Source organism: Emydura macquarii, unplaced genomic scaffold (assembly GCF_026122565.2).
Source record: "Emydura macquarii macquarii isolate MOO-44397 ecotype Brisbane River unplaced genomic scaffold, CSIRO-AGI_Emac_v2 contig_2473, whole genome shotgun sequence".
Classification (NCBI taxonomy): Eukaryota; Metazoa; Chordata; order Testudines; family Chelidae; genus Emydura; species Emydura macquarii.
In genome coordinates this window covers 5,752,986-5,778,286 of record NW_027132610.1, presented here as the reverse complement: position 1 = coordinate 5,778,286, position 25,301 = coordinate 5,752,986, and the positions used below count along the sequence as shown (strand labels likewise).

The 25,301-nt window shown below is 39.6% G+C and overlaps 1 protein-coding gene and 1 pseudogene across 1 annotated transcript in view; one reads left to right on the top strand and one right to left on the bottom strand.

The window, feature by feature from the left end:
- The first annotated feature begins 3,393 nt into the window (after window positions 1-3,393).
- The window catches only part of SACS (sacsin molecular chaperone), a 118,616-nt gene continuing 96,708 nt past the window's right edge, over window positions 3,394-25,301 (top strand). The window contains exon 1 of the mRNA XM_067562873.1: window positions 3,394-3,512. The gene's annotated coding sequence lies outside the window, so the exon portion shown is untranslated. The remainder of the gene's footprint in view (window positions 3,513-25,301) is intronic.
- Window positions 14,315-15,603, bottom strand: LOC137163147 (zinc finger BED domain-containing protein 5-like; annotated as a pseudogene).

Genomic DNA, 25,301 nt, shown 5'->3' with positions numbered 1-25,301 from the left:
CATCCACAAATTTTATTAGCATATTTTCCACTCCATTATCCAACTCATTAGTGAAAATACTGAATAGTAAAAGACTCAGGGCAGACCCCTGCAGGGATCCCATTATATATGTCCCCCAGTTTGACAGCGAACCATGGACAACTACTCTTTGAGTACGATCTTTCAACTAGTTCTGCGCCCACCTTATTGTAATTTCATCTAAACCACACTTATTTAGTTTGACATAGTCCTGCATGACATTCTCATACGGCTCAAAAGCCTTATTGAAATCACGAAATAACGTGTCTACAGCGCCCCCCTATACATAAAGCCAGCGACCTGTGAGAGAAGGAAATTAGATAGATTTGACATGATATGTTCTTGATAAATCCATGTTGCTATTACTTATTACCCTGCTTGCTTTTAGGTGCATATAAATTGAGTGATTAATAATTTGTTCCAATATCTTTCCAGGTATTGAAGTTATTCTGGCTGGTCTACAATTCTCTGAGTCCCTTTGTTCCTCTTTTTAAAGATAGGTAATATGTTTGCCCTTCTCCATTCTTCTGGGACCTTACCCATCCACTATAATTCCTGAAGATAACCGTTAATGGTTCCAAGACTGCTACTGCTAATTCTTTCAATACCCTAGAATGAATTTCATCAGGTCTTGCCAACTTGACCACATCTAACATATCTGAATATTCAACATTTCTTTCCCTTTTTGGCTTCTGCTCCTTCCTCTTTGTTAATATTAATTGTTACCATTAGCCTTTGTAATGAAGAACCTTCTTGGAGTCATTCATTATTAGATTTCCTTCCCATCTAAGAACCTACACTTTCCTTCCTCTTTCTCTTGCTCCATATTTATTTATAGAACCTCTTCCTATTGGCTTATGTCCCTTGATAGGTATAGGCTTAGTCTTTCTGATTTTTATCCTTAAATGCTTGTGCTATTTTGTACTCATCCTTAGTAATTTGTCCATGTTTCCACTTTTTGTAGGATTCCTTTTTGATTTTTCAGGTCATTAAAGAGCTCCTGATGGAGTTGTATTGGCCTCTTACTATTCTTTCTGTCTTTCCTTTACATTGCAATAGTTTGCTGTTGTGCCTTTAATGGGGTCTTTTTGAGAAACTGTGAGCTCTCCTGGACTCCTTTTTTTCCCTTTGATTTTCTTCCCATGGGACTTTACGTACCAGTTCTCTGAGTTGTTAGTGTAAGCTTTTTTGAAGTCCTTTGTCCTTATCTGTTGCTCTCACTCCTTCCTTTCCTTAGCATCATGAAACCTATCATTTCATGATCACTTTCACCCAAATTGCTTTCAACCTTCAGATTTGCAACCAATTCATTCCTGTTAGTCAGAATCAAGTCTAAAATGATTGTCCCCCAATTATTTCCTGTACCTTCTGAAACAAAAAGTTGTCCCTAACACTTCCCTAGAACCTATTGTGCATTTTGTGTTTTGCCGTATTACTTTTGCAACAGATATCTGGGTATTTAAAATTCCCCATTATTACCAGGGGTTGTGTTTTGGATATTTCTGTTGTTTGGTCTAGAAATGAATGCCTCATCCATTACATCTTTGTAATTTGGTTCTCTATTGTAGACCCCTACCATGACATTGCCCCTGTTTTTCCCCCCTTCTGTCTTTACCCAGAGACTTTCAATGGTCTACACCTTCCCTCTTTTTGAACCTCAGAACAACTATATACATTCTTGATGTATAGTGCAACACCTCTTCCTTTTCCCCCTGCCTATCCTTCCTGAACAAGCTAACCCACTGTGAACCAATATTCCAATCATGAGATTTATTCCGCCAACTCTGTGTGATGCCAGTTAAGGCATAATGTAGTTGATGCAGTCAAACTTCCAGTTCTTCTTGTTTATTCCGCATACTCTTTACACAAATGCAAGGACACCTAACATGTTGAGCAGATTCCCACACTGTTTTCCCTCTTGTTGATTCTGTGACCCTGTTTTAATTTTCTGTTCCCCCCCCCCCCAACAGCTAGCTCTCTGTTATAGTTGCCTTTTTTTATACATATCTGTAGGTTTTATCACTTGTCTTCTTTGAAGCAAGTTGAAAGTCTTGTTCATTAGGTTGGGAAGTTGACATCCAAAAATGCTGTTCCTCTTTTTGATCAAATGGACCCCATCTCTTTCCAGCAGTTCTCCTTCCTGGAACAGCATCTCATGGTCAAGAAAGCCAAAGCCTTCCCATCTACACAATCTGTTCAATCATGCATTCATATGCATCTTGTCTGGGCCCTTACCCTCTATGAGGAGAATGGATGAGAATATATCCTAGTTCTTTCAGAGTTACACTGCCCTTCAGAGCAGCAGCAAAAAAAGTCATCCTCCTACGTTGAGCAGGAGATAGGCAAAATAATTTTTTAACAGCAGCAGTAGGGTCATAGTGAAGAACAGGAGCACTCTGACAATGACATCTACTGTCACGAGTAAGCTGCAATGACATTGTAGCTTGCCCTCCTGTCAGTATGTTTTCTTCACTGTTACAGGTGTTATTCTGTAAAAGAGGCTATTCTGTTCTCCTACAGTGCAACCCACAAAAAACATTAGAGAGGGGCCACAGAGCTCTAGATTCAGGTAGGAATTCTAAGTCTCTAACGGTAGGCCAGTCTCCTATGATTCTGGCAAGTACCATTGTCAACTTGGAAAAGAAGAACGAAATTCAGGACACTACTGATAAACAAGTTTAATACTTAGGCTTCCAATAGAGATCCGTAATTTTGTCAACATAAGAAATTAATCTAAATAACCATTTGAAGAGCGTAAAATCACATACAGTTCTTAAATGAGAGAACTAGGAGTGGAATAGCAAAGAGGTTTACAAAAGCTACTCTGAAGAGAGAAGTTTTCATGATTTGAAAAAATCCCACTGAAAACCTGTGCTTTTTATAATATAAGCATTGTCAAACAACTGAATTGTGCAAGCATAAGACAGGCAAAAAGAGAAAAAGATTAGTTTCATTTCACAAGCTGAGAGAAATGCAAAAAGTGAACAAACAGCATAAAAGGTGAAAAGTCATTTTGATTTAAAAAAAAAACCCTTACTATCTGATCAGGTAATGCAAATGGAGATATTTCTAATAGACTTCTTTCTTGTCAGTGATTTTTTAAAATATTAAATTTTGATGTGGCATCCTCTCTTTTATTTTACTTTATGCAACAGATAATTAAAAAAAAACTAAACCTGCCATTTTTCTTTGCTGTTGAAATCTGAGACTACTCAGGACCATATCTCTTTAAAAAAAAAAAAAAAAAAAAAGAGAGAGAGCTGGGAAGGAAGAGCTAAAGCTTCTGCTGCATTAAACTTGTTTGGCTACACTGAGGCTGCAGCAGTATTCATGCAGCATGCTGAAATCTGCTGATTTTACAAAAGGGGGAAGAGGGATAATATCATTTTGAATTCCAGATGCCATCAAACACCAGCAATCAATGGAAAAAATGGAAGCAGCTTATGAAGAAATAGCTAAATACAGTGGTTTGTCCAGTCTACTCATTTGATGCTGTAAGTATTAGTCAATACAGTGTTGCTCGGTCACTGCAGTTGTTTGTGTGAGATGTTTTATGGATATCATGGTGCTGTTAGCATTCATTGTTGCAGAAACCACAGGCTTTAACATATTTAATAGTGTATTTAGTCTACAGAATTTGTGGGTGACTCATAAACTGCAGTGCTCTAGCAGTGTGTATGAAACAAGGATTTGCACATTAGCTTGCTTCTCCATTTCATAGCTATGTGTCTTTGTTGCACTGTATTGTGAGAAACGTTAGTATATTGCTGCAGTACTATGCACATAAAGAGGCCTGTTTCTGAATTTGATTAGCAGTCCTTGAACGCTTAGCTTTGTGGTGCATTCTTTGTTTGACATTACAAGGGCTGACATCATTTTAAAAAAAAACAAACGAACCCAAAAATACTTCTTACTCCAACTTACTTGATGATAGATGCTGTAGTTTGAGCAAGCTTTGCAGCAAGTAATTTTTTCATACGTATGTATTTGTAATGGGGTTGCAAGACTATTAATTTTGCATTTTATCTTTGTGAGAGTTGTTCTCTTAAAGTGTGCCAATTATGATTTACTTAGCAAAGGAATGAGCACTTTCCTAGGTTTTTCTATGTTGTGACTTAAAGCAGTGGTTCTCAACAAAGGGTATGCAAACCCCTGGGGATACGCAGAGGTCTTCCAGGGCGTACATCAACTCATCTAGATTTTTGCCTTGTTTTATAAACGGCTACATAAAAAGCACTAGTGCACTCAGTTCAAACTAAAATTTCATACAATGATTTGTTTATACTGCTCTATATACTATACACTGAAATGTAAATACAATATTTATATTCCAGTTGATTTATTTTATAATTATATGGTAAAAATTAGAAAGTAAGCAATTTTTCAGTAATAGTGTGCTGTGACAGTTTTGTATTTTTGTATCTGATTTTGTAAGCAAGGAGTATTTAAATGAGGAGAAACTTGGGGGTACTCATGACAAATCAGACTCCTGAAAGGGATACAGTAGTGTGAAAAGCTTGAGAGCCACTGACTTAAAGTAGATATATGTATTTCAAATGAAAATACTTGTTCATGTGGAAATTTCACATCTTGTTCTTTGGTAGCTGATTTAATGCTTGTCTTCTATGCATGTTTTAATGATCTGATGTAGTCTTAGTAACAAATGAAAAAATAAGGCTAACATAAGTTTACTGCACTGTGTATATGAGCAGATTGTTCAGTAATTAAGTAAAAACTTTAGTTGTAGCTAAGCTATTCATGCCAACAGAACAAAGAACTAAGCAATGCACATTTTTCTCATTATTTTGAAAGTATTTTTAATTTTGCTTTCATCTATCAAGCTGCTGGCCTATTCCTACAGTATCATCACAGTGATAAACTGTGAAAGAAAGGATAGTATCCCTATCTTAATAAATCCATATACTGTCTTATGTAGTACTGTGAAGTTAAGCCTATCCTGCTCCTGCTAACATCAGTGAGAAATCTCCCATTGGCTTCAGTGGAACAAAAGGAGGTCTAACAGTCCTTAGCGTTAGATTCTGCAGGGCCCTCCCTACATGAGGACATAAAGAGGAGGTGGGGGTGACACAAGGAATCTTTCTTTTGTGCACCTGTGCGTGGACCTAGCACAATACCAGTTCCTGAATTTGGGGTCCAAGTTCTGCTCCCACCTACTGGCTGCTACAGCACTAGCCACTTCCTAGGAAACAGGTAAGGCATAGCTACAGCCCTAATCCTCACACATGCTGGGAAACCCAAACTGAACTCTTTGAAAGGTTGTTGCTGCAGCTGCCATGCTGCTATGCCCTCAGAGGCAGTACAGCTCCAGGAGCATCTGATAGAGTGGTGCACCGTCTCATTGCCCTCTCCTGAAACTGGCTTACAGCCACAGTTTATCTCTTAATAAACTTATTACAAGATATCGTTACATCAGCAAAGTCTTATTTCTGTATGTGAATGTTGAGAGTGTGCTAGCTTTTCTATTATAAATGTTGGTTTTCACCAATATATATCTTAGTTGTAGGAGTTGTCTGCCTGTTGAAACCATACACAGTCTCTGATAGGGAGCACAATTTTTGAAGATGAAAAAAAAATCTCATTTGTAAATATTTTGAGTTAAAAGAATGCAAAAACTAGCCCCAATATTTAAGATTTGCGGTAATCAAAAATGGTTTTATTTTATAAAGCTACTTTCTAGGTCATTAGTTCTAATGTGGACATACTGGACAAAATTATTCCCTGGAGTAGCTCTATTAACTTCAGTAGAATAATACCAGGGGTGATCTTAGTGCTTTATTTTGCTGATTTTCATTCTTACCTTATTTATATTTTGAACAAGTTACTGCCTGACCTGTGCATAGAGTTGTTTATAAAGGTTGATGAAACAGTTACAGTGTATGCACTCTGTAGTTATATCTTCATATTATCCTTCAGAATGTCTAAGGTAGACTGGATCATATTTTCAAAAGTGCATTGATCTGGCTTCTAAAATTTCCTATTCCATTTTTTATATTTGAATGCACAAAAACTTACTTTTGTGCTTACAGATTGCATTTGGATGTACAGCTCATGTAGTTAATGTACAGCTGCCTGAATAGGATGCAACATTTTGAGTTATATATGGAGAAAAACTCTTAGATGTCAAAAAGCGGACCTGCAGTACCTTAGGTCAGTTTCTAAGGCCACTTTTGAAAATGTGGTCTTTTTAAAAATCAGCTTTATTTAGTAATTATTTAGTAATTATTTAGTAATTAGTATTTATAATATTATTTATTTATAATAAATAATAAATAATAATTTAGTATTATAGTATTTATAGTATAATTTAGTAATTATTTAGTAATTACTAATTTAGTAATTATTTAGTAATTATTTAGTAATAATAGCAATTATTTCTGCTTTAGCGAAGAAATAAAGAAAAGTCGCACACAGATTTGGTGCACTATCTTTTCTCTGCTGGAATTTATATTCAAATTCTCCATATCAATACGAATTTGTATTGGTCTGGTCCCCATTTTTTCAGTGTGCTAAACTGCGTAGGATAAAAGGTAAGTTTAATTTATTTGCCTTATTCTGCTCCCTTCTGACCATCCCATTACAAAACAGTTGGTGGTCAGGATTAGGACTGCAAGTATGTTGGTCATGAGAGTGGTGCAGGGACAAAGTAGTACATGAAAGCGTGCTTTCGCTAGAGTTGTTTCTAGTTTGCTTCCAAGAGAACCAAATTCACTAAATAAGACATTAATGTACAAAAAATGGCATTGTCATAGGGATTAGATTAGAAATTAAAAAAAAGTGGTGGTACTTTTTCCAAGATCCAACCACAAAATAAACTCCACCTAATGAATCACCAAATGAGATGCTGCTCACAGTAGACTATACTTGAATTCAGAATATGATCATACATGCTTTCTGCACTCCACTAGGCTCCTTGAGTTTGGCTCTTCCTCTTTGGGGTTTGTATACTCTTTCTAGATTGCAGGGGAAAATAAATAGTGGTATCTCCCAAATTCCCCCCTTGACAGCACCAAAATGAGTCACCACTTTTATATTTTTAAATTAAATTATCACTGTGCATCTGAGTTTGTGTCTCACTGAAAGAATTGAGGTAGTTCATCTTCCTGAGTTGTTGTAGGCACTAGAATCTCACATAGACACCTCTTTATCAGTTTTAGACTCATAGACTTTGAGGTCAGAAGGGACCATTTATGATCATCTCATCTGACCTCCTGCATATTGCAGGCCACAGAATCTCGCCCACGCACTCCTGTAATAGACACAACCTCTGGCTGGGTTACTGAAGTCCTCAAATCATGATTTAAAGATGTCAAGTTACAGAGAATCCACCATTTACATGAGTTTAAACCTGCAATTGATGTGTGCCCCATGCTGCCCAGAAAGGCAATTTCCTCCTCCGCCCAGGTCTCTGCCAAATTTCCCGACCCCACATATGGTGGTCAGTTGGACCCTGAGCATTTCAGCAAGACCCAACAGCCAAATACCTGGGAAAGAATTCTCTGTGGTAACTTGGAGTATCCCATCACTGGCCGTTGGGGATATTTGCTGCTAGTAGTCACAGATTGGCTACATGTCATTGTAGGCAGTTTCATCATGCCAACCTCTCCATAAACTTATCAAGCTCAGTATTGAAGCCAGTTAGTTTTTTTGCCCCCACTGCTCACCATGGAAGGCTGTTCCAGAATTTCACTCCTCTGATGGTTAGAAACCTTCATCTAATTTCAAGTCTAAACTTGTTGGTGGCCAGTTTATATTCATTTGTTCTTCCGTCAACATTGGTGCTTAATTTAAATAACTCCTCTCCCTCCCTGGTATTTATCCCACTGATGTGTTTATAGAGAGCAATCATATCTCCCTTAGGCTTTGTCTGATTAGGCTAAACAAGCAAAGCTCTCTGGGTCTCCTCTCATAAGGTTGGTTTTCCATTCCTCTGATCATTCTAGTAGCCCTTCTCTGCACCTGTTCCAGTTTGAATTTATCAGCATGATTCACATATTCTTTATAACAGCTAAGGACTTAACTTTTTTGTTTTTTTTTATGTAAGCTGAGATTCTTGAGAACATGATAGTAGGTTCAGAGAGGCGCTGGTATGTTGGATGGGCATGCACCAGCTGTTTCTGATCCCTGCTCTGTATAATCATTGAGACTGTGAAAGAAATCAATAACCGTGCGGAAAGCTACAGATAAGGATGGGGGGGGGGGAATGGTAGTACTCTGCTCTCAAGCCTCGCTTGTCATATCTACAACTTGTACTTTCCCTTTGATATGCCCAAGCAAACCTTCCAATTACCTCACTCTTGTCTTCATCCCTTTGCAGACCTCCCAACCCTGTTGGTCTCTGACCCATCACTGTCTATCTGCCCTTCCTTGGTTCACTCCACACCAGTGGCCTGGTCATCCCTCAATGCTCCAGCAGTACTGACAGCTCCTCAGACTTCTTATTCCATCAGGGTGAGCTCTGACGCACTCTGTTTTCGACATTTCATTCCTTACTGTGGCCCTAATTAAGCAAATACTTAGTGTTTTGCTGAACTTCAGTCGTGCTTAATTAAGTCTCTCTATTCAGCAACACATGCTTATGTACATTGCTAAAGAGGGATGAACTTAAATTTGGGCTTTAATGCTTTGCTGAACTGGTGCCTCTATGTACAGTGGAGAGAACAGTACTTCTAGAAGTGCATCAGGACCTAACGCCACACTGAAGGAGCAATATGTGGTGCTCCCAGTACTTCAGGGTGAATCAGAATTAGCACCCTGCTCAACCGTGAGTAAGTAAGAATGCCATTTTGACTTTATTACCCCCCTGAGCTTCTGCCACATGGCCTTTGGAGTGAAAGAAAACTTTTGCCTGTATTTAGTAAGAGCAAGTATTGTCCCAGTCCTCTGTTATCCAGTATCTAAACCCAACCGTGGTTGACATTCAGCTGATTTAATTTGTCACATTATGCCTAAATATTGGAGGACATCAGATATTTTTCACCTGGTCTTAGCTTTGTTTGTTATGTCATAATCTAAACATTTCTCTTTGAATCAATATCAGTCCTCTGATATTTTATATAATGTTCATATATAGATTTCATAAAGACAAGATAAGTGGGTTGGTAGTCCCATTACTTGGGGCATCCACAATTACTTTTGATAAAACATGGGATAATATGCTAATATCTAATCTAATGGCTTTTTCATCTCTTACTTATGTGATACTATGAAGACTAAACAATTTCTATCGGTTTTGCATTAGTCATTATAAAGATGCTGCCAAACAAATTACCCTTCTTATTTATTATGTATAAGATACAATATGCACAATGGCTTATTTTTCAAATGCATTTGTGTAGTAAGTGGAGGGCACAGGGGCTATTCTGTGTGAACATAATGGAGCAAACAGAATTGCACAGTCTCTTACAATGGATTGATTCCCAGAGGACACTCTCTGATTTTCCCCTCCGCATCTCCGCCTTCTAAATGCCCTTCATGATTTGGGAGTATATAATTTAGATTAGCAGTAATAACAATAGCATTTTGAAAGCTTTTTGAATGGAAGATTGAGAATACAGTAATAGAAAATACTGTATATTTTGGTTATTCTGAAATCTGTAAAACTTAAAAGGATGCACAGAATATCTTTACAATTTTGTCTGTTTTCCTCATCATCATCGGTCATAATTAACTATCTGGAAATTCTTAACTGAAGTTACTTTCCTTACCAATTTCTCATTTATGTTTAAAATATTTTCCTCTATTGCAGCATCTGTAGAGACCGTTATTATAACTTTTCTCATTAATAATATTTTGCACTTTAAAAATCACTATTTATCAAAGGATCTCAAAGCACTTCACAGACACTAATAATTAAGCCTTATAATTCTCTTCCAGTTAATGTAGTTGTTATTAACAAATAATGTTTTTGTCCCTGTTTCACAAGCAGAGTGATCCTTACCCAGCAATTCAACTATATTTCTGCCAGTGCTAGGCTATTGTCATTTTTTTTCATTAGAAAAGAAGCATTGAAGTATTTGTTTGGAAAAAGGATATAGAATTACAGACATGTGGCAAGTCAGTATAAGAATAAAAAGAGAGGTCAAATTGTGGGCATACAAATCTTGGCAGAGTCCCTTTGAGAATTTTTCTTATGCCACATGGAACAAAGTTGTCATTAACAACATCTGTTACATGTGCTGGATTTCATGTACATCATATTTATTTATAGCATAGACAAAGGAATCAAATATTCTCATCTTTGCAAAGTTTCTGTCTTTTAGCTGTGCATGTTGTGTTCAGTCAAGTCTCTATATCAATCTCCTTGCTTCTACGTTTTGCATTCTGAGAGCTAAATTTTCAGTGTGTTGCATGTCTCAATTTAGACACAAGACTCCCACATATAAAAGAGAGATTCACATAGTTAAATTTCCTAATGAAAAGCATCCTACCAATGGAACATAAAATGCCATATCATTTTGCTGTAGTTGTGGCTGGCAAATGGCATAGAGACATAAATATTGGGGACCCTATTTGGCAAACAATATAATTGGCCTTTTAAAACTAAATACTTAAAAATTATATAGCATTTTATGAAATTAGTACTGCTATGATATTGAAGATATGCCTGGAGTAACTCCACACAAGGCAGTTGAATTACTCCTGATTTATTGTAATTAAAAGTTCGGTTTGATTCTACATATTTAAATCACTTTAGAAATATTTACAGACTGATCTTCACAATGCCCTTAATGAGGTAGGTAAACAAACCCTTTCAAAATCCATTTGGAGCTGTGCTTGCTGTAGAGTTTGGTTCCACCTATGTTGGAATAAAGTTATTTGCTGCAGAGGTCCAAAAATCCTGTGTGCCAGATAGCTGCAGAGCATCTTAGAAGAGAGAAGGGGAATGTGTGCCCCACTTCTCATACTTGACTCTTTTCTCTCATAAATTTGTCCTCCTTCCCTCCCCTCCACTGAAGCTACATAGCTTGCAGGAATTGTTGCATGTCTATAACAACAGTAATGAACATGGCAATTATATAGTTACTACTGTAGATGGTTCCTAGAAGGAGAGATGGACAGAACCCAGCCAGCTCATGGGTATGTAACTCTCTCTCTCTCTCTCTTTTTTTTTTTAATGACCTTGTATGGGCAGTTAAGGACTCCTCATCCCACATACAGGAGTATAGTTGGGTTCCCGATTTCCAGATGCCTTTTTTTTTTTTTGGTGGGAGGTAGGTTCTGTCTGGCCTAATGGGCCCTGGACTACCAAATTTTAAATGCACTATGCAAATTGCTTAACCTCTCCACCAGAGCTTCCCTAGTACTTAATTTACAAGGGTGTTGTGAGGATTAGCCAGATACTTGATGTAGCACTTCACAAACTTTAATTTCTACAAATATTTATTTATTTATTTATTTCCTGCTACCATTCTGACAGTCAATGAGCAGTAAGCCCAGATGTCTTTGAGTCATATGGCTGTTTTTAAAATTCCCCTGCCAGCTGAAGGATTTAACTCACCACCCCATGTTAAGATCTTGGGCGGTGCACTGAGCATTTCCCACTTGTTTCCTGTTGTCGTTCCCCAAAAGTCAGGTTGTCTTGCCATATATGACAATCAGTATGGACTGTGTATCTGTTATTGGAGGCCACGAAATGCATACATGGGGCATCGTTTGATTTAATGTATGTATTTATTTTTGATTCATACAAATGAACCTATCAGATTCTAGGCATATGAACACACAATATTTAAAAACATTACAAAATAAACCAATAAACCTCAGTTGATACATTGTCAATAGCACAAACATTCTCTAATCCATAAAAACTGAGACTATCATCAGTCAGTCTCCACCGTTCTTAAAGAAAGCCAGCGTGAACAGATAGTCTTTGTAATATGCCCTGAAGGTCAAGAGACTCTATGCCTCTCAGATAAGGGATAGAGGGAAATTTAAGAGTTGAGAACCCCTCATAAAAGATTCCCTGCCATGAGATTCCAGCTGTAAAAATCTAGACACTGTCATCTTGAGCATGCCAGCTGATCCCAGCTACTGAAAAAAGTAGGCTAGCAGTCAAAACCATAAAAGATTTTCTAAGTGAAAAACAATATCTTGAGGTACACCCAGAAAAAGTCTGGAAGTCACTGCAGACTAGGATGGATAGATGTGATAGGCTTAATGTGTGATCTGTCATTCAGTAAGTGGGCACACCACACACATTCAGTACAAACTAAGTTTCTCAAGTAGTCTCTAAAAGGTATCATATCAAGCAGTAATCAGGCTGGATATGATAAAGGTGTGGGGTGATATGATAACTGAGGTGGGGGGGATATCTACATCCTAAAAGGATGGTTGCAACCTCTTCATCACATGGATAAGCAAATCAGTTCAGCAGCAGCAAGAGGACCCCACAAACAGTTGAGATGGCTCAACAGAAATGAAGCACAGCAACAGTCAGTAAACTCTGGTAAGCAGTAGAGAATCTTTATAGTCCTAAATCGCAATAAGGTAGCATACGCCAAAAAAGCACAAACAATAATTTCACCATCCTTGGAGATGCAAGGATCATCAAAGGAGATCAACCTTGTCCTCAGAGCCTAAAGTGTGAGTCTTGCCTTTCAATCATTATCCTGTCTTCTCTGTATCTCCCAGAAGCTAAATGGAACACGTATGCAAAGGGAGGCAGGGAGGGAAGAGAAAGTGAAGCTGGACTTAACCCCTTGTTTGTTGGGGACTAAGTAGTTTACAGACTTTTTATAGTGCAATTTTAGTAACAAAAGGAGGGTTGATGTCATCCCCCCATCTCTAAATATTATTATTTCCTCTAGTTGCTTCTCCCAGCTAACTAACATCACCTCTGACTTATCCAGATTGGGGTTCAGCCAACTAGATGTCATCCAAGCTCCAGTCATGGCCAGGCATGAGGAAACCTACATTGCTGTACCATCTAGACTTGATGTACCAGAACTCAGTTTCATCAGCATATCATAGTCTTGCAACCTAAATGGTTTCACTTTTCGCATGGCAAAATTCCATACACATTGAGCAAGAAAAGTGACTGCGTGTAGAACATTACAGCTCCCCCGATATTTTGCTTGACTCTATTCAAGTATGACTCTTTCTGTCTCTGCAAGACTCCAGAAGTCAGGGGATGAGGATGTCAGCATACATACCTCATCAGGATATCATTGACAAGTGAGACTAACACTGTTTCCATACCATACACTGGCCTAAAACCAGACTCAAAGGAGAGAGGAGGAGCAGAGGACTCCAGATGTTCTTCAGGTGCTTGCTCATGTCCATTCCAGCTTTTTCCCCAGAGGTATTGTTTGGGTTGGCTCTGGTGCCCCCTGGAATGGTGCCTTTATGGCTCTGCTGCTCCATTGCTCCCTCAGTTCCTTCTTTCCATCCATGGCAGTTGCTCGAACGCTTTGTCTTCTCATGTGGCTCATAGGCAGGACACTCCCAATCGATGCCTTCTGAAGGCAGAGCACTCCTCCCGTCCCCCTCAGGAAAGGGCTCAGTGATTGGGGTGGAGAAATTGGTCCCCTGGGACACGCCGGAGGGCAATACACTGGCCCAACAAGAGGCACAGGACCCAGAAGTACCTAGGACCATATTGTCCTCCTCACCTGGCGAGGCTGCAGTGGGCACATCACTAGAGCCAATGCAGGATGGACTATAAGTCGCACCAAGAACTCCTGCAGAGGCTGGTCCAAAACCTCGGATTGAAAATCAAGGAGATAGAGGAGACAATCCCAGCTTTAGTGGATATCTTGGCATCCTCAGGCCAGACTAGGGTAGCCTTATCATTAAATGAGGCCATTACGCGTTCCATCAAAGCGCTATGACAAACGCCTGCCTCCCTCCAGCCCACTGCTAAGTGGGTTGGTCGAAAATACTTTGTACCCTCTAAAGCAGTGGTTCTCAAACTTTTTGTATTTGTGACCCCTTTCACAGAGCAAGCCTTTGAGTGTGACCCTCCTTTGAAATTAAAAAAACATTTTTTATATTTAACACTATGTTCAATGCTAAATTTAAACGCTATTGCTTAGAATGAATTTACCTTTTCTCACTGCTTTTAAATTAAGACCAAAACACATTTTATCAAATTATTGTTATAAGTATAAGTTATTTTTAAGTAGAATTTTATTTTAATACTTGATGGCAATTAATCACCAGAAGCAGCCAAAAATCAGTGAGATGGATGATGCTGTTTATTTGACACAAGAAGTTTTATTCTTGGCATTGTTTTAGAAAGGGCGCATCTGATGTCATCCTTCACATCAAGCTGATTTCAAGATTTTGTCTTTATTGTGAGAAGGCAGGATAATTCACTCTTGCATTCGTAGGTAGTGGGAAACGGCAGAAAGACTCTCAGGGTCATTTCATACACCAGTGGGTATTCACTTGCAACTGAACACCAGAACTGGTTTGGAGGCAGCTGTGTGAATTTTGCTTTCATTTCTTCATCATTGATCATGTTGATAAACTGTTCCTGTGTGTGAATATCCTCAGTAGGTAACTGCTCTGTTGTCATACTAAAAGGGTTCTTCACCAAGGAATGAAGTGCTTCTGGTAGCGCCCGGAAGTAGCGCGAGAACTCTTCATGAAGGGGTCTCAGATGTTCACTGATAGCTGACTTGAGAGCACTTTCAATGTTGACTTCCTCCTCCTCGCTGAATGAGGAAAGTGTCAGAAACATGCCATATCTGTCTGTGTCCAACTTCCTGCACCACAAATCCAACTTCATCTGGAAAGCTCTGATTTTATTAGTCAGATCTATTAATGTTGAACTTTTCCCCTGAAGTGATAGATTGAGGTCATTAAGGCTATGAAAGATATCAACTAGGAATGCCAAGCAGAGAAGACATTTCTTGTCACTGAACTTTTTGTTCAGCTCTTGTTTGTCCTTTCGCAGGAAAAACTCCACCATCTCTTCACGAAGTATAAAAACACGCTTTAATGAATGTCCTCTAGAAAGCCATCAGACTTGAGTGTGGAAAAGCACAACGTATTTACCACCCATTTCGTTGCAGAGCTTTCGAAAGAGATGACTATTCAGAGCATGCACTTTAATGTAGTTTACTGCTTGTATAACAACATCCATCACAGCATTCAGGCACATCGGCAATGTCTTAGCGGCTAGGACTTGATGTTGGATTCCACAATGAGTAACAATCACATTAGGTGACACGCACTTTATCTTCTACTGAAAGCCAGACCACGCACCCCATTATAGTTGGAGCACCGTCGATACAGATACCACAAAGATTTTTCCACTCAATGCCATTGCTTTCAAAAAATGGCCTGTGCTGTTGTGGTTGTTTCAAGTTGTTCACAGAATAAGAAATCATCCTTAACATCCCCAGTATTAACATACCGTACAAATGCTATAAATTGTGCATAGTTAATAACATGAGTAATTTCATCACGTCGCAGGCTGAACATGCTGAAAGCAGAATGTTTAATTTCGTGCACAACTTGTTTTTTGATATCTTCAGACATCTCACATATTCTGCGTTTCACAGTATCATTTGACATGGAAAGAATATTAAGCTTTTTGGCAGTATAATTGCCAAGCATAAGTGCTGCATGCTGGCAGAATAAGCTCCTCACCTATTGTATTCGGCGTTTTGGTATGGGCAGTTCGTAGCAACACAGCATAAGAGGCATCCACAGCTGAGGACATTTGATGTCGGAAACTTCCATCTGCATCAAACCTGGCTTTTTTTGTTGCTTCTTCTCTGTGTTTGAAAAAATCCATATTTTGATTTTTATGCTCAGGATGTCTAGTTTCAAGATGTCGCTGCAGTTTGCATGGTTTCATTGATTCAGCAGACAAAACTTCACAGCAAATGATGCATTGCGGTTTTTCAATACCAGACCTAACAATGCTGGTAAAACCGTGTTTTATGAAAGACCCCAGATACTTTCAGCTTTTAGCTGTTTTAACAGTAGAAGTGGTCATTATTTTCAGGACAAAGTATGTGCCTGTGTCTCTGACTGTTAAATAATAAAGTACTTCTTCAAATCAAGCCTTCTAATGTTGTAATGTTGTTGTCTCGGTCCAGGAATCCCAGGGCTGGCCATAGGAAAAATGGCACACTGGGCAAACTTCTATTTGATGCCCTTTCTTTGAAGGTGGAGCAGGGCTAGCGGGGAGGTCATTCACAGCCCCGCACCTGGCCGGGCTACTGGCTCAATCACAGCATCACTTGATGGCGGTCTGGGCTGCAGAAATTGATATTGGTCACAAACTGTGGCGGTAACCAGCAGCCAGGGTCAGGGGTACCTGGGGTCAGGTCTTCTAAGAACCGCCTCCTGGCCGGGTCAGGGCTTCTGACCCAGATGGGGTTGGGGCTGCTGTTGACAGCCCTGTCCGGTTGGGGGTCTCGCAGCCTCGCCACCCGGCTTGGGGTTGGGGCTGCTCCTGGCAACCCCAGTGCCTGGACAGGGGTAGGGACTGCGGACAGCCCCGGGCCGGGAGTCAGGGCTGCTGCTGGCAACCCCACCACCTGGCTGGGACTCTCACACCCCCACCACCCAGCTGGAGTCCGGTCTGCTGCTGGTAACCCTGCCTCCCAGCCCGGGCTCTCACAGCCTCGCTGCCCAGCCGGGAGTCAGGGATGCTGGCAACCCCTGCCGCCTGGCTGGAGGTCCGGGCTGCTTGCTCACAGCCCCCCGCCGCCCGGCTGGCAAAACTAGGTGTCACAACCCCCTGAGGGCAAAAAACAACGGTTATGGAAAGGTTTGTAATAGTCTTTTACCAAAGTTGGCTCACCACAAACATCCTAGTAATCTTTATTTTTTTTATAAAAAAACAAGCAGTTCCACTGTAATAGGAGCGAAGGATGAGTGTCAAAAGATGCCTTCTTGAGCATGAGTCTGATTGTCACACCTTTAAAAGGCTCTGATAATTTCCCCTCTGTAAAGAAGTCATGGCAGTGTCCTACGGTAACACATCTGAAGTTTCCTTCTTAGTCTCCTTACCAGTTAAAGGCAAAGTTCTAGATTGCAGGTTGTAACCTAAAGCTCCCAAGATACATCCATAAACTTAGTGAGTGGCCAAAACCCAAATGTAGAAGAAATTTTATTTGTTTCTTTCAGACATCGATCTGGCTACCAATATGGACTGAATCCAAGCAATCATGTAGGCAAAGCAGCTGGGAAAACTCCATGCCATGAGAAACACTCAACTTAGTATCTAAGGGAAGGACCATGTGGAAAAGTTCTGTTGTTTGGGACTTTACAGATGCTGAGGTGGAGGAAAAAATCCTCTTTGCTGCTATCACAGTCTCAGTCTAATAATAAAAAAAAGTGAACTGTCTTTATGACACACTCATCCTAACTTAGAGCACAGTTTCTGCCAGCAGCACCTTAGTCTCGTTCCTTCTGTGGTGATCTCATAGGTCATCTGTGTACCAAGATGATTATGAGGAAGATGCTAGGGCAAGGGTATTTCAGGGTCACCATTTTGTTAGTGGAGCACAGTAGGTGTTTAGAAAATTGTACTGTCAATCTTTCTCAGATACCTGAAACCCATCCTCTTTCATTAATCCATAAAATGAAACATTAAAATTCCTCCTGTACTTCTAACAGAAGCAAAGGTGAATCTTTACTCAAAAAGAAGGAAATAATGATCTCTTCATGATACATGGAATTTCATTCCCTCTGCTCCTTCTAATCCCAGTCCAAAATAAAATTCACAGTGTGAAGAGGTACATACATTGAACCAGAAATCTTCTTTAGAGGGTCTGAACAAAAGAAGGCACACCTAAGAAGAGTTAAAACAAAAAATTAAAATCAAACTTTTTTGGGGGAAGTTAAAGGTTATTTTTTAAACTGGGGAAAGAGGGATTGAAATGGATATTAAAGGGGGAACAAGTTCCACACTATGGGGCCCACCAGTGCATATTAACGAATACTAATATTGATGACTATAATGCTAATCACTATAATCTAGTCCCATGCTTCCAGACTTCAGCTGGTTGCCTGCAGAGGTCAGGAAGGAATTATTTCCCCTGATGCACAATTGTAATCACTTTCTTTCTTAATTTGGAGCATCAGAGATCTGCCACAGCTGGAGACAGGATACCAGCTCTGATGGACTGGAGTTCTGAAGCTTATGGTCTGTAATATGTAGAAGGTCAGACTACAGGATTTAATGATCCCTTCTGGTCTTAAACTCTATGAAACTATATTATTATTTTGTCCCCATTTTAAAGATGAGGAAACCAAGGCACAGAGATCTTAAATGATTTGCCTAAGGTGACAGTGCAAATCTGTGATCAAAGTCGGAAAAGAACCAAGATGTTCCAATAACACAACAGTACCTTCCCTCTCATTTCTTTTAAGGAAGTCACTTCTTGAAGGACAACTTGAAAGGCATATGAGTTCACATATTCAAACAGCATGAGGCTGAAGTAGAAGGTCTTGAATATAGTTAGGGCCTGCACTTGAAAGGGAAAAACTAAATAACTGTAAAAGTATTGTCTGAAATAACAATAGAATAAACATAAAGGATGCTTTTATTATTATATTATATTATATTTATTATTATTGGAAATGGATCTCCATGATAGGTAAGTAATCTCCCTAATATAAGTATCTTTTCTACTTTAGGAAATCTGTCCGCGTACTCATATGTGCCATGTCACCATTGTATCTGAGAGCTTGAAATAAGTAACATGTATTGTACATTTTTTTCTGACAATTCTAATTAAGTATATTCAAGGCTGAATTCTTTGTTAGTATGTTACAAGCTGTAGCAGGTAAAACAGGACTCTAAATTCAGTATCATTGAATATCATTTCTTCAGATTTTATAATAGCATAATAGAGCAAGGTAAGAAAATATATATTTTATATGATATATTTAAAATAAAATTTATCTTCAATTTTACAATAATTTTCTGCTCAGTGCAGCTCAGGCACTTTTTTTTTTTTTTTTTAGAAGAAATGGCTTTACACAAAAAGATTGTGGTTTCACATGTATGGAATAAATTCTGGATTTTACCATTTATAAGGGTTCTTTTGTATAGTACCTTGTAAAGTTCCTTTATGTAAAATATTCTTTTTGGAACGTCAACCAAAGTTAATATATGAAACAACCATGTCTGAAGTTTCTGGTTTATAGAAAAGTTCTCATAGGAGACAATCTTGACTGTTAAAAGTACTAATTTGTTTATCCAAACAAAATCTAATTAAAAGAAAACTAAACCCCAAACAAAAAACAGACCAAGATGGCATTTATAAAAGCATACATTTACTCATTTACCTCTTGGAGGTCAGGCTTTGATAGCACTTGATCAGTAACATTTTTTTTCCCCAGCCTTGCTTCACTTAGAGATTATTAATAAAACCTGATGGTGGTGCTGTTTTGCAGAATTTTTTCTATCAAGCCATTTCTGGCTCCATTCATCCTTCCCATCTAAAGCTAGGAGATCGGTCCTTAATGCAGTCTATTTAACACCACACTCAAACTGTTACATGCATAGTAGTTTGACTGCTATATTTGTGGTGGCAAAGCATGGCGCGCACATGCATGCACACACATGTGCATGCTGAACCACTTACCTTGGCTCACTAGCTCTCTTCCTCTGCCTGAATTGGTAACTGGGCTGCCAATGCTGGGGGGGAGCCCCAGCTGTTGCTAGCGGCTACTTCAGCACCAGCTGCTGAAGGGATGTTGCTGCTCTGGTGCTGCCAGGGCTGAAGGGACACCACATGCTGGACTCCTGCTTCTTCCTACCTATTCCTGTATCCTCTTCCCTTCCCCTTTGCCTTCTCCTTCCTCTCCCCGCTGTACCCTGCCTCATCTCGTCCCCTTCTCTTCTACCCACTGCATCCCACCCCACTTCCCCACTGTCTCTTCCCCCCATCCTACCCACCATCCCCCTTACCCTGCCCCCTGCGGGCACTCACTGTTGTACAGGAAAAAGTTGGGTAGTAGGACCCAAGAGGCGGTGTCCAGCTGCCAAGGCAGGAACCCGGAGCACAGGAAAACAGCTGCTTTGTCCTGCCATCTCCTCTGCTCTCCCATGAGCTGAAACGTGTCTGGGGAGGAAGGGGGCAGAGTGGGGGAGGTGTCAGAGCCCTCTCCCCTCAGGCCAAGCAGTGCAAGCCCTGCAGACAGCTTGGTGCTTGCAAAAATGGGGGAGGAGAGTGACAGGTGACCCTGCGTGACACCCCCACAGGCCTCGCCTCTGTTTGGAGGGCAGTGCCCCTCCCTGCACCAACCCAAACTATGGCCATGGTTACATGTAGCAACTTTCTCCTTTCCCCTTCCTTATCTTTCTGGCAATTTGCAGAAGAGGTAAGGAATAATTTGTCAAGAAAAAACAGAAGCTAGCGAGATGGTAGTACAGCTATATACCTCAAGCAAAGAAAGTACTGCTCTGTCCAGAAAAGATTGGATGTTTACAACATACTATATCTAAGAATATGATTCTGTCATACAGGTCACAGAAGTCATAGATTCTGAGACTCTCTGGGACCTCCATGATTTTTTCTGGGGAAAGGGTGGAGCAGCTGCAGGGGTGCCAGAGCAGCAGCTGCCCCAGGTTTCTGAACAGCTTTTCAGAGGCTGCCAGGGAGGGAGGCAGGGTGCCGCCAATCAGCTGTTCGGCAGCTGCTCGGGGAGTGGGGAAAGGACACTGCTGATCAGCCCAATCAGCTGTTTGATGGCAGCCCAGAGCTGGCCCCCGTCAGCTTTTCAGGGGCCAGCCCCAGGCCGCCACCAAATAGCGTATCGATGGCCAGCCCCCAGCCACTGCCAAACAGTTGATCCTCACCCAGCCCCTCTCTCTCTTGGCTACCGCCAAACAGCTGATGACAGTGGCCAGCCTCCCCCAGCTATCGCAGAACAGCTGATGAGCAGCCAGCCCCCCTTCCTCCTCCCTGGGGCTCCTGCTGTCATTCCTCCCCCGAACCTTGCCTCCTGTTATTTTTAGTAAAGTCACAGACAGGTTACAGGCTCCCTGAATTTATGTTTATTGCCCATGACCTGTCTGTGATTTTTACTAAAAATAACCATGACAAAATCCTAACCTTAATTATAACAAAACAAAAGAATGATGTACTAGCCTGAGCATGCTGTATTCTGCTGCTGGCAAGCTCAGGCTGTCTTTCTCCAGTTCCCTGACACTCAGAAAGATTGAACTTCACTGTCCTTTCCCTACAAGTTATTGCTTTCTAACTGTGTGGTTATCAATTAAAGTGCTGCTTTGGATTTTCCCTTTAAATGAACCTTTCCCAGCATACCTTCCTGGTAATTAGCCTGGCTCCAGCGACAGCTGTAGCTCCAGTGTTGTTCTTTTGCCTCTGATGGCAGCAGGTTGTTACCGTCTTCTTTTTAACTAGTAAGTTTTTTGGCCCAGATCCACAAAGATATTTAGGTTCTTATCTGTTAGGAGGTACAATTAGAAGCTTAAATACATTTGTGGATCTGAGCCTATGTTCCTTTTATGATGTATGCTTTGGGCTGGCTTGTGCACTAATCCTGGAAGGTGATACATTCTTATATATTATCAAATAGGTGATCTCGGATAATGACTGAGAAAACAAAAATAGAGGACTTATTCACTCAGAAATCTAGATGTTGTTCCTTCTTCCTTTTTATTTTCCTTCTTCTTTCTTGTCACTGCCCTATTTTGGGTCAGCGACTTTTATAGCCTTCTTCCAAAACTCATGATTGTGTGTCTGGCAGTTGTCTCTCTAAGCTCCACTGATATCCTGTCTGTGTACCAAGTCTTTGGTCTCTCCTGTAGTCATCTTCCATCCACAATCATGGTAAGGGCCATCTTACAAATATAACTCTTGGGTCTCTGCTGGATACATCCACACCTATGTAGCCTAGTCTCTGTCAATTTATCTTCAATTGGGGCAACATGCATTATGCTCCTCCTAATTTCATTTTGTTTTCTGTCAGAGAGCATCTGACCATTTGACATCTCAGCATGTACATCTGTGTTGGAGAACATTCTGATTTATTTTCTTGTGGTTGGCTAAGTCTCTGTTCCGTATATTAGGATGAGTCAAATGACAGTTTTATACAATGTACTTCTTAACTTTTATTGGCCTCCTTTTGTCACAGAAAACTGAAGTCAGTCCCTGTCATTTTCACCAAGCAGGTTTAATGCTGGATATCATACAGGAGGGCACCATTATCCGCAACAATTGATCCTGTGTATTTAAATTCTTATACTCTTAGCTCTCTGCTGGTAATATCTTTTATGGTGGGTCCCCTCCCTCAGTTATCGTACCCTGAGTTTTACCAATGTTCACTCTAAGTCTCACCTACTCAAAACTGTGTTCCCACTGTTTAAGATTAGTTTGCACGATCTCACAATCTTATTTACATATTACTAAGTCATCATCGAACAGTATATTCCAAGGCAGCTCCCTTCATATATTTTCACTTATGTGCATGATACAATTGCTCATTTTATGAGCATAAATTTGATCTAGTTGGTATTACTGAAAGTTGGTGGGATATTCATGTTATTGGAATGTTAAATTCAATGGTTATAACCTATTAAGGAAGGATCAAGTGGACAAAAGGGGTTGAGGGGCATTCTATGTCAAAAGTGGCATTACCTGTTTCTGAGTCACTGATAAGTTGGAAGAAAGATGTTTATGGATCAGTGTCCTAACGGAGAAAGCACAAGATGGGGTACTTGCTGGTGGCTGCTACAGATTACAAAATCATACTAGGGAACAGGATGAAAGACTCATTATGCACCCATCTATAATATGTAGGAAAAAAAGCTGTGAGATCATGGGAAATTTCTATCTGAGTGATATATGTTGGAGATCTTATGCTGCCAGCACTAAAACATCCTTGGAATTTCTATACATTATCAATGACAATTTTCTAACTCAAAAGTACTGCAGCCAACATGGGAGAATGGTTTTTTAGACCTTATCTTAACAGATAAAAAGGAACTGATTATAGAATTAAAAATGTATGGTAGCTTAGATACAATGGATCATGACTTAATCATTATAATGTGCAAGCAGAATAAAGTCCAGACCAGTAATTATATTGTGCTTTAATAAGGCAATTTCACAAATCTGAAAATAATTATGAGCCAAATCAGCTTGGAGGCAGAATTTAATCAGAAAAATATAAATAATGGGGAATCATTTAAGAACACCTTACTAGATGCCCAAAAAAACCACAATCACACAATTGAAAAGAAGGCTGTACTAGTTAAAAAACTGACCTGGTTTGAGGGGAAGCAAAGGAAGTTGTAAAAAATAAGATATATAACAAATGGAAGAATGAGGAAGTTCATAGTAAAGAAGTTAGGAATTGTAGAAAATTGATAAAGGAAGCCAAGAGACACACAGAGAAATCTATGGCCAGCAGAGTTAAGGACAATAAGGAGTTTTTAAAATGTTTTAGGAACAAATGAATCCTGAGAATAGCACTGGTTCATTACTAAATGGAAATGGTAGAATTATCAGTAATAATATAGAAAAGGCAGAAGTGTTCAATAAATATTTCTGTTCTATATTTGGGAAAAAAATCAGATGATTTAGTCTCATCGTATGGTGATAATATTCTTTCCATTCCACTACTATCTGTGGAGGATGTTAAATAAAAGCCACTAAAATTAGACATTTTAAAATCAGCAGGTCCAGATAACTTGAATCTAAGAGTTTTAAAGAGCTGGCTGAGGAGCTTGCTAGACTTTTCATGTTGCTTTTCAATAAGTCTTGGGGCATTGGGAAAGTTCTAGAAGACTGGAAGATGATAGTGATAGACTCAAGGAGATCAATCTATATATCTTAAAGAGAAAGTTAAAAGGTGACTTGATTATGATCTACAAGTATCTACGTGAGGAATAGATATTTAATAATGGGATCTTCAGTCTAGCAGAGAAAGCGATAACATGATCCAATGGCTGGAAGGTGAAACTAGACAAATTCAGACTGGAAATAGGGCATATATTTTTAACAGTGAGAGTAATTAACCATGGGAACAACTTACCAAAGATCGTGGTGGATTCTCCATTACTGACAATTTTAAAATCAAGATTGGATATTTCTCTACAAGTTATGCTTTAGGAATTATTTTGGGGAAGTTCGATGACCTCTGTTATACAAGAGGTCATACTAGATTATCACATTTATCTTTCCTGGCCTTGGAATCTATGAATGTATGAATTTCTGTTTCTTTATTTTTCTGTTCTGAATCCTTGGACCACTCCATAGTACTAGAGAGATTGCCATCTAAGGGTGAATCAACACCATCTTCTTTTCCGTCACTAATTGCTCTACTCCGTTCTGGTGCTATGGGAAAAATCCAACAGGGTTCTCTCCTTTTTTCTCCCATGGCATTATGAAGACCAAAATTTCTCTGCCATCTTTGAATAATAATAATTAATAATAATGTTTTAAAAAATTAGAGCAATTCTGAAGCCAGTTAATTTAACACCTCTGAGGGAGAGGAAAGAGGAAAGAGCAGGACTTTCACTTGTGGTATCTGCTAATGGTGAAGCATAAAAATGAATACAGAAAAATCTGGAAAAAATAACCCAAGATGAAAACATTGTTTCCTTGTGCTCACCTGTCTATGCATGTGTCTCTTGTCTTATATTTACATTGCAAGCTCTTTGGCCCAAAGACTGTCTTATTGCTAGCACAGTCCTGGTTTGTGACTGGGGTTGCTAGGTGCTACCCCAATACAAATAATAAAATCCACTAGCAGACTCTGCAGACTAATATTTTGGGCCTGATCCTCCACTTTTTACTCAGGTGAAAAAAGTCAATGGGGCAAATTTTCTCACCCCACAATGGGTGCAGAAGTCCTGGGAGGGAGTGGGAATCCAGCTACAGAAGATTCACTTCTTGTTTTTCCTGGAGAATATGCTTCTGTCCTTACTAGCTAAGGAAGGTTTGATGAATTTGTGACTATATGGCCCAATGGCTGAACTCCCATGGAAATTACAAAGGTTGTTGCAGCCCTGAGGCTGTAGTTGTCATATAATAGTTTTGCTGCTGCTTTGTGACCAAAGAGGAATTAATTTCAGTCTTACCACTATTGAACTCCAGAATGCCAATTCTGCTTGCCTACAAAAGAGCAACACTGGGGACAATAAGATTATAAGATCAGCCCTTTACCCTGTCACAAATTTCTATTAAAAATACTGGCATTTGTGCCTGCATTTGTCATATTTCATCATATTTCATCTTCTATATTGAATGAAATAAATAAAGTTTTTGCATTCTGGAAAAAAATGCTACGTTGGGGTAGAAAAATGTTCAACTGATCCC